Consider the following 17,262-nt stretch of genomic DNA (forward strand, 5'->3'; position numbering starts at 1 on the left):
TATTTAAATTTTGAAGAAAGTTTTAAATGTCTGTCCTCAAAATATTCAGACTTTTTGGATCAAATTACGAACGAAATCGTTCTCTGAAAAATGTGAAGAAAAATGTCCACAATTTTTCTGGTAATTCCAAATTTGTCTAAAGAGATTTGGAAACACCTAATGGCTCGAACGGCGGCGCCTTCCCTCAGCGCGGCAGTATTTTACTTGGTATTTTTTGAAATTGAGATAAGTATAACTCTCAACAGCCGTGGTATTGAAATACCATAGGGGAAAAAATGTTCGGCACATTCTGAACACCGAACTTTTTTCGGTTTAGGTGAACGAAATTTTCGATCACAGAAACCAATATTTGGGCCAGTTCACCAAAATTTTATTCTATGATCTAACATTCACATTATTTGACCCGAAAAACACAAAAATACACATGCAAGTATATTTCAAATGAAATGGTAGCGCAATTTGCCTAGGTGATTAGCGTTTCGCATTAAGCGTTACGGCAACAGTGCCGTGGCCAGTCGGGAGGCCTGGCTAACGGCCGGTCCCCGTGTACGTGCAATGATAATATTAAATAAATAGTTGCCTGTATTTTATTTTTTTCCGGGAAGCAGACGCTATTTAAAACACGAAAGCTGGGCGTATAAATATGAAATGTTATTCTTTCTGTTATCTCAGGCCGCTGTCAACGGTGGCTTCGTGGACTTATCATAACGGACCACATTATGCGCTATTCCCACGTTTCACCCCTCTCCACTCCGAATATAAACCCGACCTCGGTTTTGTGACCGAAATCATCCCTCCCGCAACTCCCGTCAATTTTATTGCAACCAGTGACCTTCACACGTGCAAACCAGATTTTCTTGAGGTATCCTACGTATCGAAGAGTAGAGTACCTTTATAGACAGAGTATGGCCATTCGTACCTTCGGTCAAATTTCCTCCGATGAAAAGTTTATTTTTGAGGAGAGTTATGAATATTTTTCCTTGAGATGTTCAGACTTTTTGGATCAAGTTACAAACAAAATTATCTGAGAAATTGGAAGAAATTTATTCACATATGTTCCTAAGAAATTAATGATTTGTGAAAGGAAATTTGGCAACGCTAAGAGGCTCATGCGGCGTTTTTCCTTAGCACGGCAACTTGGCGATACTCTCTCTTTCAGGTTACTCTAATGATAAAAAATAATTAAGGTAAATGGGGTAAGGTATGGGTTAAGGTATGAGGTAATTCTTGCCTTGCTCAAGAAAGTTGGTGTTTGGGAAAAACTGGGACCGTTCAATTGTTACTGAAGGGATTTAGGCACTTAACAGAAACTTTCAATACGATTTCAAATTTAAATCTCCCTCGGTGGGCGATGAAAAATCAATTTCGAAGGACTGAAATAGGATAGGGGAACTTAACCCCTGGGCCTTGAGTCCACTTTTTACCGACTCCGTCGCAAATTAAACTATAGGCACACCTCTCCCTGCTGCCGCGCGCACCTGTATTGCAACAACCACGTCCACTCCCCCTCCCCTAAACCCGAATCGAACAATCACAAAAAGCTCTCAATTACAACACCGTCGCTTTTATTGATACCCTGAAATGAGCGAACCGCGCATAATAATCCCTCCTCCTCGCTGGGGGAGGGGGTTGTTAAAAATGAAACACACCGTTCCGCGAAGCGAACCGCCGCCGACCAGACGCATTTACGGACCGATTCGATTGCACGAGGCGGAAAAGTCGTCAAGGGGGAGGGGGGAGGGATTGCGGCTTGAAACGATTCCAAAATAGTGGCGGGAAAAGGGAAATCCCGGGGGGCGCGGGGGAGGGGGTAGTTTTTTTTACGAGCGCGGGGGTGGGTATTTTTACTGGCTGATAAGTTGCATTAATGACACGACTCAACCTGACACTCGCTATTAACGCTGAAATAGTGCGGGGCTCTGTCGATAAACATGATTTTTAATTCACCGGCCGCCGGAGAGCCGGAGATGTGTATGATAAATACACGGCCAGGGCGAGGGGCGAGGGGGCGAGGGAAAAAATGTAAAAATCGGTCCGGGCATAGTTATACCGGGCCGCTCCTCCCCAATTCCTTGCACCTCTGACGTAACGGCGTATCTGGACTGCAACGTGAGCCCTGTTGTTCATACAAACCCATGCTTTCTGGGGCTCATCGGGAAATCGAGATACGCTTCTACGTCAGAGGAGCGACGAATCTTCTCCGATTCCGGACAATGACGGGGGGCGCCGCGCTCTCCGGTGCTTTATGCTTGCCTGTTTTTGCATTTTTCCCCGGATAACTTCGCGTCCGAGCGGTGTTTTGCAAGAACCGCCTATCTGCGTAGGAATTGCGTAGGGTTTAACGTGGTTCTTACTCAGGGCCGCGGTTCACCTCTCCCTATCGCATACATCCCGATTAACTGCGAGAGTTCTCTCTCCCTTTCGGTTCGACGTTACTCCCCCCCCCCCTTCTCCCACCGCATTTTTTGTTGTTGTTGTTGCTGCTTCGAATCATATTTAATAACCCTGCACGATGAGCCCTGGGAGGAACTGCGCGGACAAAGCTGTGACGGGAGCGCAATGATAGTATCGAATAGATTTTTCTGTCTTTTTCATGATTTTAGAGTGATTGGGCACGAAATCTGACACGGCGTGCGATATATCGCATCGATTGAGGTAAAATCTTGGTCTACCTTTTATTTTTAGCCTAGAAAAGGACGACAGCCCCTAGGTATGAGCTTAAAAAATAATCCTCAATAAAAAAAGTCGCAAATTTCAGAAAAATGAAGACAAGATTCTATATGGAAACAACCTCACATTCAATGCACTATTCAACTTCTGTATCGGTTGCGAGATTTTTCTTCTTTTTATTTTTTTTTCAAAATATATTCTTGCCTTCATTTTTGAGTGATATTTTTAATTTTTTATTTTTTTTTTTTTACTGTAATTCGTCGACTTTTATCCTATAGATTGTTATGCAGAAAATTATGCATCGTCTGTGCTGCCAACGCATACACTGCAGGAAACCCACGTTTAGGAGGAGAGAAAAGGGTTGCGTTGAATTCGAATTAATCATCAATGCCTTCATTATGACATGAAAGTACGGAGTTGTATTGCCCATTGATGAGGAGGAGTAAAGTAATTGGGCCTCTATTCTGGCGTACAACGCAATAATACATTGCGCAGAGGAGTTAAAAATGAGACATTCCTCAAAGGATGGTCGAGCACTGATTCAGACCGATAAAGAGGGACATTTTCGCTTGGAGAATCATGGTATTATACCAAATATCGACGACGAAACTCCCAAACCAAGTATCTCGATCGTGGTGTTTAAAAATTAAATCAACATCATTCCTTGAAGTGCTCTCAGAATTTGCTTCGGAGAGAGACGAAAAATCATGGAAGTTCTTAATAATTGTAGGTCTCTATTTAAAAAATCAAGTATAGTATAACAGGAAGTCTGCAACGTCGAAAAGCGAGATACGTGGATTGGGAGTTTTACCATCAATGTGTAAAATTGTAAACATTTATGAAATTAGAAAGTTAAAATTTTAAGTTTCTTTCAGCGTTTAGGTAAACGTGAAATTTTGGCAAGGCTCATGCCAACAAAAGTAATAATCTAGAATTGCAATAGAAATAAGTTTTCTTGCGTATAATGCTGCTATAAATACAACTCCCCCCCCCCCCGTTCTGTTAAAAATCAAGCTCTTACCGAGACTGTAATGCTAAGTGAAAACCACAGCCGTGGGATGTACCCTTCATCAGTCAGTGGCGAAGCATGAATGATCGATTATCGATATTCCCCCATTGAAAGCTATGGTAAAGAATCGATCATTAAGGTGTTCGTTGCGAGCACCCTGTTTATCGATCCTTTTCCATAGGTTCAAATGGCAGATCAATCGATAGATCGCAAAGCGTGCCACGCCACGATACTGATGCATTCACAGTGTTCCACGCGTTATATTCCACGAGTTTTCTTCACCTCCCTTTGTAACGTAGGCATTGACAGATTTACAATCCCTCAAAAAAGTTCAATCCCTCCCACAAATTAGCGGTTCGTGATGCAGAATGTCTACTACTGTAGTCCAGGATTGCACAAAAGATCTAAGAAAGTATATGAGGATTGCGCGAAAGTGGCACAAGGATTGCGCGAATAGAAACCTCAAAATCTGCTACAGGAATGCGCGTGAATTTGAAATGAAGTTAACTTAAGGTAGAAGTCTAGCAAAACAGGAAACAGTTAGGAAAGATACGCACTTTTATGTTGACGCCAGTTTATATTAGTTTGTTGACAAGTCATGGATGTCTTACCTCCTGATGATAAATGAAGTGAAAAGATTGAATACTGGTTGTGGGTATAAAAAACTTTCCCAGCTTTTCTCAGAAAAAATATAAAATAGTCAGAAAGGAGGCAACGTTAGAATGCTCATACGGCATAGAAACACAACATAGACCTTTTAAGCTGCATTATTCAATACCGCGATTATTCTAACGCGAGTTCGAATAATCGCGCCAAACACAGTGCGGCCGGTGTTAAACGTGTATTAGCGCCTGCAAGACTGCAGAAATACTTCTCGCATTGCGCCAAACAGTGCGGGCGGCGTCAAGTCCATATTAGCGCCTACAAGACTGCATGAATACTTCTCGCATTGCATCAAACGCAGTACTGTCGGTCAGTTGGCAGCGTGAAACGCATATTAGCGCCCACAAGACTGTAGGAATGCTGGAGGACTGCGCGCCATCATTTTTGAATTTCTGCTCCAGATTTTATCATAGTGAAAGGGAAAATATGCATCCTCATTGATATGATTCAGAGACTCAGATGATATTTTTTTTTGTTACATTAAAAGAAAATAGAACATACGCAAATATCGCGTCGAAATTTTCGATACTTTTATTTAATATCATTCAGGCTGTTAATGCGCGGAAATTTTTCAGAAAAATTGTATGTAGCTTTTTAAGAACATGTATAAAAATAAATCATAAAAGTGGTGCATAACGTTGCAAACAGAGATAAATATACGCTTTTTTTTTTCAGATGCACCCGTCGGGTTTTGAATCCATTCATCTCTCAGAGAACTTGAACATGGTTGTTCTACGATTTTTCACGTGTAGTTTTTTCAGTGATTGGCGGCCGCGTAGTAGCCACAGGCCCCTACTTCACTTTCTATATATCTGTGAAAGCTCTCTGGGACATTCGTGCTGCGAGGGCTATCCGTCGAAGAAAGACATGCCCGTAAGTGAGGAGGGAATGAACAATTTTCCGCGATGAAGTTATTTGCCACAAACTACCAAGGTTGCTAGATTAACGCTGCCTCGTTGAATATTGAATATTTGCGCAAACATGTGAGTTTTCCGTACCAGAAAAATTCGCGCAATCCTGTGCATCTCCAAAGAGGTAAAAAAGAGGGCATTCGTGGAATCCTACTTCAGCCGTCTACTACAGCAGGCTGGACAAAAATCAGTACTTTTACAGTACATTCCCACTGCAGAAAATTCAGTACTTTTTCAGTACCTTTATTTTTAAAAAATCGGAAAATTTCGAAAATTTGAAATCTTCGCTCAAATTGCGACCAAAATAATACGTCATTATATTTTAAAAAAAAATTAAATTAATGAATATAGAAAAGATATTCAATAAACATTAGCAGAGTAGAGATATAGAAGAACATATTTGATAATATTTAAAAGATGCACTAATGAAATACATAACGTGCCTACGGACACGATTTTTCATTGGTAGCTTGAAGATTAATTGGATTACATTTTGCAAAAAGGAACCAAGAGCATTCCAATGTCGCTAAGATTGTGCAAATTTGTTTACCTTGCAAATATCAACTGATCATCCAAACAAGTCTCATCATTTGTCTCAATAATCTATAAATTCAAGGCAAAATTTACCATTGTAAATTTAATTTCTTGCGTGCTTTCAGAAATTTTATTTCACAGAATGTATGTTGCACAATCTTAGCTACATTGGAATACTCTTGGTTCCTTTTAGCAAAATGCAATCCAATTGACGACACAAATCGCGATATCGCGGGCAAATACTACTCTAAGAATAAACGCGGAGGGGATTGCATTCTTCCCAAGCTTTATTAAAAAACCACGCGTGGTACGAAGGAAAAAACTCCGGACCTTCTTGCGGAATTTCCGCACTTTTTCAGCACTTCCGGACCGCCCTTAAAAAATAAGCACCATTTCCGGTTTTTCCGGACTCGTAGACACCCTGATTATAAGTAACCCTCGGAGTGGGATCCTCAGTGCAATTTAGGGGTGCACTGTGCGGTGGGCGGCGTGGTGGGGGGTGGGGGATGGTTCGGAGCGGAGCGGCTCCTTGCCGGCTGGCCGGAAGATGCCGAAGTCGAACGAAGCTGGCGGGCCCGCGGAGACCCAGCTACATACGTCTCGCGGCGCGGGTTCAGTGATTCAGTGACCACTGACTGCGCTCTCGCTCCAGCGACCCCCGGCCGGCGCCTCATTCATAATTCATAACTCACATCCTCGCATTCCGCCAATGTTGACCGTGGTCACGACTACCCCCAAACTCGCCCGGTAAACATTCCAGCCAGTGTTCCAAATCGTCGTCTCGCACGTGTTTTCCTATCGGTTGATTTCCGATCGAACTTTCTTGCGTGAAAAAGATTCATTGAAACGGTGCGTTTTTGAGAGTTTTTAAGTATCCCGCGATGGGACGCACGTTTGATTTTGAGGGTGTGCTCCTGGTCGAGTGATAAACGTTCATGGGTGTGCATCGGTTGCTCCTCTCGCATGGTTCTTTTTAAAGCTTTGAAATTCCTGGTTGTTGGGGATTATTGCTGACTCACTTTTGCGGTGTTGTACATAGAAATCTTGATTATCAGGTAAGGTGGAGTCGCTTGTTTTCTTAAAATTGAATTTGAGTAGAATTCGATTTTCAGTCAATTTTGTCGATTTATTAGACCACGAGCTTGAATCCATGCACGTGTTGAATGATTCGTTAAAGGCAGATTTGTTGACTAAAAATTACGGTATCTATAAAATATGTTTTGGGTTTTCAAATCTTGAATATTATCTTTCATTACTTTCATTAATGCTATGTTCTCACTATTACGTGATCAAACGTTTCGCTCGTGAATTGCTTGTATCTGTATTCGTGACAGGGTCTGTGAAAAGGGACCTAATCCTCCAGAAGAAAATTTTCCTTAACTTTTTGCAAAAGCTCAAGCCAAATTTTTCTAAAAGCTAAGAATTTTTGTTCTGGAACCACACGATTCGTATCTCCTTCAATTCTTGAGATTTTTTTGTCAAACTTGCGACAAATTTGCCGATTTTCTTTCATCATGGATTTGTAAAAAGTCAAAGAGAATGTTCTCACGGAATATAATTAAGGCCCCTTTTCACACAGCAATTTTCATCTAGTTCCTTGAAAATTTGGAAACCCAATTCTCGTATAAAAGTTTTTCATGACTTTAGGCTAAACATTGATCAAAAAGTGGAGGTTTTATGCTTTGATATTATCTTCTTTTCCTCTTTTTTATTTATTGATGCATGAATACCTATTCTCAATGTATGTACTACTTGCAGCCATACCGTGCCTTATTTTAAACTTTAAGTTTAGGTATTTTCGCAAGCAAGAATTGTGTCCATAGTTTTCGAACAGTTGAGCGAGATCAATTTTCGAGCCGACTAGCCTCTACAAATTCATAAACAAAAGGTGCAGTCAAAAGATAAATGAGGACATAAAAAAAATACTCTCGAACCCTTGAAAAAGCCTTTGGCATACAGCTTATTCTTTAAAACTAGAATTGATCGCATCAAAACAAATGTGTGTACATTACTAGTTTTGCACAAACTTTAATCTCGTACGATGAAAAAAGTAAACCCTGAGAGGTCTATTTTAAGGCTAACGCTTGGAAAAAATCATAAGTTAGAGTCTAATTCACTCAAGAGCAGTGTCGCTCACTTTTCTTATATTCCATTCTTGGATCAGTTTATGAGAAGCTTTGAATTAAGTCATGGGCCCAATAAAGTTAAGAGGGAGCACTTGCAAGACCTATTTTTAAATACAAATAAAAACATATTTCAAATAAAAAGCATATGGTCCCAACGATATAATCTCATCAGAATAAATAGCATTCGCAAAATGAACTCAGATTATGGTAGGGTTTTAGTTTAACATGTGTTTAAAACACTAAGCTGTCTTAAACGGTATCAAGTTCACGTTTTCAAGTTAGTTTTATCATATGAGAGTTTCAATACTTATTGGCTACTCTTCGAAAAACCATCCTCTGTGATTGATTATGTGTTCTTCAGTGTCTGCCAATTGTGGTAATGCCGAAAATTTAACCCATAGAGCAGGTTAATCTGAAGGAAGGAGATTACATTATTGTGATTCCGAAATGAGCGCGTTTGAAGTTGAACATTTTCGTTGATCTCAATGAAACATTACCTTTAAATTTGAATATTGATGCGGAGTATTAAAATTTCGTGTTCATTCGGAAAATTTAGTCTTTGAAGATACTACGGAATCATTTGCAACCAGAGTATTTTCTAAGATTTTTTTTACTGAAAGTAGTGTCCGACCTTTTTTAAATATATGTATTTATTTATTTTAAATCGACTTTACTGAAACTTTTAGCCTCCCTTAATGTAAAAATCTGCATTTTTGTTTAAGCACCCATCTTTCAAATTCTTTGTAAAGTCGTCAATAATAGCCTAAGATGCTGAATATCTATAAAAAAATGAACTAACTAACTTTACATATACGTGCCACCCCTCGAATGGATTTCCATCCATTACTGGCGTTTATCCTACGAACACGATGTGTCATCAATTTATCACAGAAAAGCCAACTCCTCTGCTTATCGATGACATTATTTTCATGAAAAAAATAACGATGCAATTGTTATCCATTTCATTGATAGGACATTTCCTTCCGAGAGGATAATTAAGTATGCAAAAATGCAGCCGAGTTGATGAATTTGCAATTTCTCCTCTGGAAACGGTCCAGAGGTGGATTGCATAATCATGCAATTTTTTTCAATTTGATCACCGAAAGTCACGTTGAGCGGTTTGAACTTGCTACGATTTCGTAGCCTCGCAAGTATCTCCTAATATTTTTAAACATGGCGGGGACAATTTCGAGTGAACAGTGTATGCACCCGACAAAACGTCACTCCTCTGACGTCAGGACGTTTCTCGATTTCCGCATGAGCCCTAGAAAGCATGGACTTATATGTAAAACAGGGCTCACGTGAAACGCCAGTTACGCCTTTACGTCAGAAGAGCGACGAAAAGGGAGGGAGCGGAGGAAAGCGGGTTCGTAGAGACGGAGCGAAATTTCAAACCTGGGAGAGCTCGGCGGGTTGACAACTCCCGCCATTTGTCCGGCCAATCAACGTCGAGCTCAGCTTTGATCCCGCCTCTTTTGGTGCACCCGCGGTTTTGCTTATTAAAGTCATGGTAGGAAGCTCCTTTTTATCCCCATTTTCATTGTTTTTCACTTTTCGCAACCTAATTTAGAAGGGGGGTGGGGGTGCCGTGCTTGGTAAAAGTGCCCCACGTGATTCACACGAATATCCTCCGAGCGAGAATATGGTAGTCTGTGTTATGGAAGATTTGAAATAAAAAGTCTCTTCGATGACTCATAGTTTAATCGCAGGTTTGGGCCAATTTCTTATGAAGCTTTGCTCTATGTTTCCGATGCAGCCAGTGTTCGAAACTCACAGGCGCCAACGCGCCAATTGCTCCTAAAAAATCGGCCATGGCGCCTAAAAAACGAAGGTTCTGCGCCAACGTGGCCCCTTAAAATTGCCCCCCCCCCCCTAAGTTACAGCTACATGTTCTTTAACTAAAACATCTTGCGCCTGACTTTTCACTAAATGCTTGCAAAAAGTCAATTTGGCCCCTTAAATATCTTCTATGGCCCCTAAAAATCGAGCTTAATGCGCCACAGGGCGCCTTAGACTCAAAGGTAAGTTTCGAACACTGGATGCAACGATGATGCAATGGAATAATTTTAGGCTTTAGATTTCAATATTTATTTATACACATAGGAAAAAAACTAAATTCATCCCTTCACAAATAGCTAGTTAATGAATTTGTCTTCTTCTTTTTTTCTGATGGTTTATGTAAGACAGCTATCGCGGATCAATCGTTGTATTAAAACGTATCGTTGATGTTAAAATTTCAAAATCCGATTGGAACAAATCAATAAAATTGTTTGAAATTTCACAGGAAGTTTCTCGCACAGAATAGAAAATTTGTGGAAAATTCCATGGACTAACATATAAAATAATGCAGATAGTTTTTAATTCAACTGTTCGCGGAAAAGAGACCCCAGGAAAGAAAATTCGACTAGAGAATCCTAGGGTTCTGTATTATTTTTCACAAAACATCCTCGTTTGAATTGAAAATAATCATTTCTCCAGTGGGCCTGATACAGTTTTTCACGATCTTGAGTGTCAATTGGGGGACTTTCTGGAGGGCAATCTAACTAGAAAACTTAACTAAAGGCGACAATTCACCACCTTCAATCATTCATTTTTAACCGACCCTTCAAGCCAATAGATCGCTATTGCTAACAGGATCACTCATCACGACCAACCTTTCATGCAAGATCAAATTTTACTTGAAAATGTGATATTGACCCGAGCATTGTGTAAATGAGAACAATGCAATTCTGGAAAGCACGCTTTCTGATTAAAAAAAAAAAAAAAAAAAAAAAAGGGCGCGCAAATTGATACTTCTTCTCCAGACGATGGACAGTAATCTGGCGAAAACGACCATGCTGTAACTAAACATAGAAAATATCTACGGTGAAATTGTCAGACCACGTATCTCGATTTGCGGCGTTGTAGACTTCCTGTCATACTTTATTTTTTAAATGGAAAACTAGTCAACGTCAATTCTCGAAATTTTCCGTTTTTCTCCCCCTTTATACGAAGAAAACTCTGTGAAAATGTCAAGAAATGATATTGATTTGTTCTCCTTCAAGAAAATAAATTGGGGGCAAAAATTTTTAAACGCCGGAAACGAGATACATGATCTGGTACTTTCACCGTTGTTACATAGTTCACAACCTCAAAGAAATGACGAATTCTCTCGCCTTTATAGGGACGAGGTATACTGGCGTGCTGAGGAAAAACACCGTATGTACATCCGAGAGTTGCCAAATTTCCCATCTTAAAATGTCAATTTTTGAAACGCATAATGAATATTTTATCTATTTGAAATTCTCTGATACTTAAGATTACATTGCGAAGAAAATCCTCTGGAAAATCGGACGGAAAATTCATACGGCGTTCTTCCTTAGCACGGCAGTATAGCGACCCATTATGCCGTATAATCGAGGTTTTACTACAATTGGACCGCGTTAAACAGAAAGAAACCAAGCCACATCAGCGATTGCCAAATTTAATTAGGCACTTTAATTTTTTACATGAAAACTGTTGTGCGGATTTTTGTGCAAATTTTAGTGAGTTTTCTCTATAATACAAAGCAAATTCCATACATTTTTCCAAGGAATCTGCACAGACGTTCTCTCGTAAAAAATGAACTTTCCCTGTTAAATTTGGTAATATCTGATGTGGCTTGGTTCCTTTCTGTTTAACGCGGTCCAATTAAAAATAAATTAAAAATGAACATTTTATCGAATCATTCCGTCAGCTGGACAATCACTCCCGATGAACGAAAAACTTGCGATCGGCTCTTAGCCTGGAGGTCATTGCGAGGGAGGGACAAGGACAGGGGCGTTGAAGAGGAAGGGGTGACAAGAGGGATAAGGCGCCGTGGCGGCACACGAGCGGCTAATGCTCAAGGTGCACGTGAAATTTAAATATCAGACATGCCGCAAGCCGCCTCACGGCCTGGCGCGCGCCGAAGGAGGCATAAAAAGAACCGAGCTCCGGGAGGGGAACCGCGAGCAGTTCCGGAGCCCCCCCCCCCCCTCCCGTCGCTTCCACCGGGTCCCCGTTCCTGAGAATTTCATTCATAAAAAAAAACCCGTACTATTCTTACTACGACCGTCAATGAAACGGGGAGGGAGGAGTAAGGAAATATTTCCATCTCTTCAAAGCGCCGTCCTCGACGCGGGGAAAGTAAACAGGCGGAGGAAGCGGTGGAGCCGCGCCCGGAAAATCGCGGCTTTTCACTCCGGAAGAATGATGACGCTATTGGCTGTGACGTCACTGTGGAAGCTGTCGGTCGTTGAAACGTCAGGGACCATCCCTATATACCAGTGTTCGAAACTCACAGGCGCCAACGCGCCAAATGCGTCGAAAAAATTGGCCATGGCGCCTAGAAAATGAAGGCTCTGCGCCAACGTGGCCCCTAAAAATTGCACCCTAAAAATCTGAATTTTCATATTAGGTGATTATTCGAAATTTTAAGCACCACAAGTTGAAGATTTTTCTATTCTTCACGATTTCATCATTTGTGCTTTTGTCTTCCTCAAGTTCCAGCTACTTACTAGTTCTGTTACGAAAACATCTTGCGTCCACCGGACAAAAACCGCATTTGATCCAGTGTCCAGACTCTTGAAAACATTGACAAGAAAAAGGACCTTTGATTCAATCAGATTTTAGCTTAAATCAAAAAGAAATCCGCTCAAATTAAGAGGCTTGGTTCTTGATTTAAGCTTAAATCTAATTGAATCAAGAGTATTTTTTCTTGTCGATGTTTTTATGAGTCTAGATTCTAGATCCAATGTGTTTTTTTCCAGTGTCTAACTTTTCACTAAATGCGCCGTCTTACATAGACGAAAAGTCAATTTGGTCCCTAAAAAATCTCAATATGGCGCCTAAAAATCGCTTTGATGCGCCACATGGCTCCTAAAACTCAGAGGTGAGTTTTGAACACTGGTCCCTACATTAGGTAACACTCTAAAGGGGAGGAAGGGGAGTCAAAATGCCGAGAAAAGGCGCTACGTAATTTGGGGACGGCCCCCCTATCAGCCGCAATATTACCAGAGTTATTTTCCCATGATCAAAACAAGCTGAAAAAGAGAGAAAAATGCTGCCGTGATGGCGAAGAGAGTAGTAAGTGCAAAATTGAAGTTTTGAGAAAACGGGCTCAAAAACGTCGGATCGGGAAATTTTATTGAAAGATATATGCCACCGTTCTTCGTAAAATTGCCACTAATCATCCGAAAGACTCCTAGAAATCGTTTGAATAATTAAAATTCGACCGATTTTATTTTAATTACATAAAAAGGGTATTTTTCGTTTTCATGCTAGGATATCGTTAGGCAAGACAGCCGTAAGTGCTATCTTCTGCATACTTTAATGGTTGTGTTTCGGACACACAACAAACACCAACGTTTAATTATCATTCTATAAATGTACGATATCAGCTGGCACACTCGCACATTCGTTACGTGAAATCAGTGACTTCAGTTGGGTTTGATTCGGATAGGCAACTAAACTAATTCTCTGGCAAGGCGGGGCGTATCAGCTGGGTCTGAAGGCGCTCCCAGCCGAAGCCGTGACGTTGAAGTTTTTGCCGATGAAATTTTCACCATTTTGATGCGACCAATTGTAATTTGACGATTAAACACGCATACCGCTTGATAATTGCTGGCAATTGACTGCCTCCGACTGATACATAGGTACTATGCTATTTTATACCTTAAGAACATCTTTTGCAATTTTTTTAGAATGACGTCCGATAGCATGGACCTTCCATTTTCATCCCAGAAACGGCGAGAGCTTTTATTTTCAGGGACTCAACGTTTCGTCATGAATAAATATATTCATCATAGCTTTTTGAATTTCTTCTTATGATGTTGAGTCGCGGGTTTTAGTAATTTGTGCGACACGTTCACCGATAAAACAGGAAACAAGAAAAACGTAGACGCGTTCGACCGTCCCGACGTGAAAAGGAGGAGAAAGGTGACGTTTTTCCTTCCAAAAAACCCAGAAACAATAGAAACCCTCTACTAGTACCCAGGAATGGTAAACAATTTTATTTTCGGAGATTCAAAATTTCCCGATGACTAGCATCAGTCATCATCCCCTCTAACTGGCTGTTAAGTTCGGGTGAAACAGTTTCCCCGATGCAGAACCAAACAGCAGTTTAGCTCTGTTTCCACGATCAAAATGAGGGGCTCAACCTAAAATGTCAATGAGATTATGTCGAGTGTTGACAATCGAAATCAGTCGGTCTTCAGATCAATATAAACCACGAAGGAACATAGAAAGAGACATACATCGAATACTCACGTTGGCATTTATGTTGATAAGAAAAGACAAGTTTCTCTATTATGATCGGCAACGCTAAACAATCACGTCGATGATCTATTAAGAGATCTCCACTTGGCGAATTTTGGCAAGTGGATTTGGTTGACTTTTTCGATCAAATTCTGATGAAAAACGCTTTTTTCAATCCAACTTAATCCACTGGTCTGTTGAGCTCATCAGCAACGGGAGTCTGAACCAAATTCAAAATTTCTCGACCCACCTCCGGAGGTAGGTCGAAAAGTGGACAGGAGTGAACGGTTTCACCAGAAACCTCGTAGGGCAATCAATTTTTGTAAAATGCCGGTCTTCTGTGACAAGAACAAAAACTGAGCAACAACAACCGCGGTGAGGTGATGGTGATGAAGTAAAGTGTAAAAATGCACAAATTTTTGCACATTTCTATTATAATATGTGGGATATTTTATATAATAGGTTGAGTCGTGTCGCATTGACCAATTGGCGCGCTTTTTTGAACCTAATCCGGGTTGTGTCCCGTTTTCTTCAGGATTTGGTTGAAAATTAGATACTCGATTCTGATTGGTCCAAATTCCAACAGTGATACAACAGTCCTTTATCCAAAAAGTAAACCGAATCCGTGTGCGAAAATGCTACCTTCCTAGAGGTCCATTTCGATTGATGAAGTTTTGAAGAAAACTACATCTTCCAAAAAAAAAAAAAATTTAAATTTTTCTACAAAATTTCGGCCCAATCCAAAAAAACTCACTAGGTACCTATTAAAAACGAAATAATAATAAAATGAGACATCCAAAACATGTGATGGCGGCACCGTTGGGATTCATCATTTAAAAGTAATACCTTTCTAGAGGTCCATTTCGATTGACGAAGTTTTGAAGAAAACTACGTACATTTCGGTGGTGGTACAACAGAGTGGTCCATTGTTTTTCTCCGGAGGGTGCACAGAATATCTTGGTGCAATCTATCTTGGTGTAGTTGCGCAGGAATTGGAAGTCGCACTGGAAGCTGCGGTGAGTCAGGAGATGATTGGAGCTTAGTATGCTTAAATGCAACTTATAAATAGGTACATAAAGACCTTAATGCATAAAAGCTTGAGCATAGGCTAGGGCCGTGGCGTAATTGGAGACTCATTGAGGGAGACTGACAGGACATCATTAGAAGTAAATTACTAGCATCCTGGCCCGACCCGGCCCGCTCCCCATATAAGCCTCATAATCAATCCTTCCAAGCTCCACTAACTCGAGGCCCGGCTCCGCTGTTGGTAGATCGTCCCCGAAAAATAATCCCGAGTCCTCAATGACGTCACATTCCCAGTGACAAATCTCATCACGGTAAAAGAAAACCAGGCTACGTAGCTTGGCTACAGTTTGAAATTTCTATAACACACTGGAAAAAAATTCTTGGCGTTTTTACGAAGGTCCGTTGGTACCTTTACCACCTCACTTTTTTTACCAATTATTGTTAATTTTACCAAGACAGACTGGTAAGCTTACCTAAAAACCGGTATTTTTACTGTTTTTCTCAGGTAAGGATGCCACTTTTATTGGTAATCAATACCCGGTAACTTTGCCATTTTATCTCGGTAATTCTACCATAGTCGATAAAAAATATTGGCGTTTTTACCGGGGTCCAGTAAAATTACCGAGAAAGTCAATAATTCCAGTAAAATTACCGAGATTTCTCGGTAAAATTGCCAATTCCATAAATGGTAATTTTACCAAGAAAAAACTGGGATCAAATAAAACCCTGAATTCTTGGTAATTTTACCCTTTTCTTAGTAAAAACAGAGAGATTTTTTTTTTCAGTGCATGCACAAACAGAGTGCCGAAATATCCTAGATGGTCCACAGAAATCGTTTCTAATTATCAGCCGGTCTCTTGTGATGTAGTGGTTGTAACGCTGGTCCTATGATCAGGAGGTCCTGGGTTCGATTCTCGGCAAGGCGACCTGAGTTTGATGGTCTCAGGCGATGGTCACCTGGGGCTGGTGGTAAGCTGGGATGAACCAAAAGGCTATTATTTGAGGCTTGATAAAGAAAGAAAAAAAAATGCAAAAAAAAATATCAATGTAGTCCACATAATTGGCAAGTATCTGGAAAATTATCCGCATCAAATATCGTCATTTCGAAGGGTTCCCATTCTAATGGTTGTAAAATTGACTCAAACAATCTACTCCGTCACGAGAATATTGCTGTGCTAATTTTGTTCAAAATATTACTGATTTTGTGTCGCGTCAGAAGAAAACTTTTTTTCTCTCGTCTCAAATTCCCTATTGTTTCTATTTACGAGGAGTAGAAAGACATTCGACAGAAGTCGTGGAACCCCGTGTTCGCTTCTGATTGATGCCGGATGACATCTCTCTGTCTACGCCAGAGCGAGGCGTTTCAAATTTCCGGAGAAGTTGCGCTTTTTGAACTGCGCATTTCTCGGTTTCTGAGTTACTTTTTCACGTTTTTAATGTGCGTCGTGTTTTATGCGTCATTTGCCTTCAGAAATGTGAATTGACAAGTCAAAATTCGTTCATGGTTTAGTGAACTATTCTGCTGCACTGGTAACTTAATGGGAGGAATTTCACTATTCCAATCCTTCTACAATCGAAAAAGTTGGACCGTATTTCTGCTTGTGCGGTCTGTGAATTGTAGGTTTTCATGGTAGCCCCTACGCTACGCTCAGAGTTTTCGACCGAGGTGAGCAAACGAGATGACAGTACAGTTCGAGACAGAGTTTATTATGTTATCATAAACAGGGGATCCGGTATTTAAAAAAAAAAAAATTGTCTGATTAATTTTTGACCTTTTTGCATATTTTAGTTCACGAGAAGGTTGATACAACCCCGAAACGCTCGAAGTATTTTGCTATTTGTTTTAGCTTACTTTACCCTTTTTTGTGTTTGATTAAGTAGATTGGATTCATACTGATCCTCATATTTTGAGTAATTAATGATATGATGGCGTGACATTGATAACAGGTCAAAGAGGAAATAAGATATTTGCAGAAATTTCCATCAAGAACGCTTGTATATCTATTGATACGATTTCTGATTGCATACTCTGCTCTATTTTCCCTTAAAGCCATTAGACGCTAGCCAA

General features: G+C 40.4%; 1 protein-coding gene across 1 annotated transcript in view; it reads left to right on the plus strand.

The window, feature by feature from the left end:
• The first annotated feature begins 6,359 nt into the window (after positions 1-6,359).
• Positions 6,360-17,262, plus strand: part of LOC109040107 (POU-domain protein pdm3) — a 74,500-nt gene continuing 63,597 nt past the window's right edge. The window contains exon 1 of the mRNA XM_072297337.1: positions 6,360-6,842. The gene's annotated coding sequence lies outside the window, so the exon portion shown is untranslated. The remainder of the gene's footprint in view (positions 6,843-17,262) is intronic.

Source organism: Bemisia tabaci, chromosome 2, assembly GCF_918797505.1.
Source record: "Bemisia tabaci chromosome 2, PGI_BMITA_v3".
In the NCBI taxonomy this organism is placed as follows: Eukaryota; Metazoa; Arthropoda; class Insecta; order Hemiptera; family Aleyrodidae; genus Bemisia; species Bemisia tabaci.